The sequence below is a fragment of the Corylus avellana genome, chromosome ca11, assembly GCF_901000735.1.
Source record: "Corylus avellana chromosome ca11, CavTom2PMs-1.0".
NCBI lineage: Eukaryota > Viridiplantae > Streptophyta > Magnoliopsida > Fagales > Betulaceae > Corylus > Corylus avellana.
In genome coordinates, this window is record NC_081551.1 from 21,056,770 (window position 1) to 21,059,344 (window position 2,575).

Sequence of the window (2,575 nt, forward strand, 5' to 3'; positions counted from 1 at the left end):
ACAAAAAAATAAACGCAGCATCAAAATTAAAACATTCTACAAGGTAAGGAAAGTCCCTAGCTAGTAGCAAAAGCAAAAAAGAACAGGTACAGGCTTACAGCCCAATATTGAGGTAAACAGTTTGTTCCCAAAGTCTACTTAATATTTAGGGTTAAATACTTTTGACCCCTTGTGGTTTAACAACTTTATTTTTTGCCCCTTAGGTTTTAGTTTTTATCACAAGTAGTACCTCGGTTACTCATAAAGACGGAGATATCCACGTCAGCAACCCTAAAAACTCAACATGTGTCCATATACCTAATTAAAAATAAATAATAAATAATAATAATAATTTTTTTAAAACTCAACACGTGGCCTGGCCGAAACCATCTCAGGCCAAACAGGGGTGGCTCAATAGTCTTGGGGGTGGTTTTGGCCACCCTCAAAACCACCCCCATTTTGCAACTTGGGGGTGGCCAAACCACCCCCAAGGGCCACCCCTTTTCCAAACAAAAAATTTCTTTTTATTTTTTTTCAAAACAAAATTTAATTTAATGTTTTTAATTTTTTAAAAAAAAAAATTATTTTTTTTATTTTTAATTAGGTACATGGACACATGTCGAGTTTTTAAGGGCGCTGACGTGAATTTCTGTCAAATTTTGGACGGAAGTTAGAAGGAGGTACCATTTCCGTCTTTATAAATAACCGAGGTACCACCTGTGATAAAAACTAAAACCTAAGGGGCCCAATAATATTTAACCCTAATATTTAAGAAGAGTATTAGACTTTTCAGTGATCTATTCTCACCCTCGACTAATGCAAGGGGCAAGACACAAATTTTTCTTTAATTTAATTTTATTTAGGACTAATAATTGGGTTATTAGTATTCAATTTTCAAGAGTCAAGTATGTTTTTTGTAATTCAATAAATAGGTGTTGCCCTAGATTAGGGTTTAGTCATTAGTCTATTCAACTGTGTTTTGTACTCCATTGAAACCAGACTTTAATGGAATAAAAATATATGGAATTGATACCCATCTGTCTTTCTCTCCTCCCTAGCTTCTTTTTTCTCTCTCCCCTTAAGCTTCATTCTTTCTCCCCCTTTTAACAACTTTCCTTCTCCCTTCCCCTCTTTTAACTTCTTTCTCCTCTCTTTTCCCTACTTTCACTATGTGATTCTTGCGATTCTTGCTTAAAGCCAAACCTGATCGTTTCATACCGCCTCGCACAGAGTGTCTTTGGTTTTGCACGGTGCCTGCCATCTTTTTCACTGGTTGCCGCTAGACCATCTTGCCATCTTTTTCACTGCCTCCATCAGCCAACACCGCTGCTGCATCATCTGACTCCCACTTGCCACTCAACCATACCATCGTCCCGTCAGTCGCTACCATCAGCCCATGTTATTGCTGCAGCATCAGACTCCCAGTTGCTGCTCAAATCGCCATCAACACGAACCTTTGGTCCTCTGTTTCGTGCATGTTTTACTGAGACCTGTTCTGGTCTTTGTTTCACATAAAGACTATTCCACCTCATACATTTCTGGCCCATATTATAAAAAGAGAGAGATAAGTTTTGGACTCTTGCTGCTTAGACAACATGTCAACTTGTTTGAAGGCTTGGTCGACCAAGATGATACACAATAGTCCGATAGTAAAACCCGAGAGGGTTGGTCGATGCCTCGGTCGACCATGGTAGTGAAATCGCATATTTTTCCTTGAAAACCTAGTTTCTCGATTGACCGAACTTAAGGCTCGATCGACAGAGACCCGCTGCTGAGTGTTTTAAACTTAACCGACTTTGACATTTAAACCTTGATATTTCCTCTCTCTATATAAGCATATCATACCAAGACTTCCAAACAGCAAGAGAGGCAGTTTGTCAATTGTTTTGGCGAGGTTTATTATTGTTCTTGAGCCTAAACATATCAAAATATTCTCCTAGTTTCTTCTTAACCTTTTAAACGATAGAATAGCCCGCAACTACCAGAGTTTCGGTTTTGAAGCAAACAAGGTTCATTCATGAAGGTGTTCCATATAGAAGAAGGCCACGGGTTCTGGAGCGACTGCGACGGGAGGTGAATGCGTCATTTACCAGCGTTGCAAATTGGGTCTTCAGAGTTACAGAAGTTTTGTAAGTAAGACCATATGTAACATAAGTCTTTTATAATGAATTCCTTTAGAGTTGAGAGTTGGCTGGCTCCCGGAGTGGTTTTACTTTTGAAGAGTTCTTCAAAAGGTTACCACTTCATTACCAAAATCTCTGTGTTTATTTATTTTATAGCTTTCTTGATTTTGGTATCGATATTTGTGGTGGATTGAAAGTTGATAACTTTATTAATCTTGATTGTTGTTAAGATTGAGATATTCATTGTTTGTTACAACTTGGAGTATAAATCTGAAATTTCAGATTTGGCTAGCTAATCATAAATCTGATAATTACTGCCTGAAATTGGGGCAATTAACAAAAAAATGGTTTAAACTTCATGGGCCATCAGGCTTTCCTCAATCGTCTCGAAAGACAATAATTGCTAGCAGAATGTTTGCAATCATGAACCATCAGGAAGAAATGTTCTATATAACCATGTTTTCACAATAATA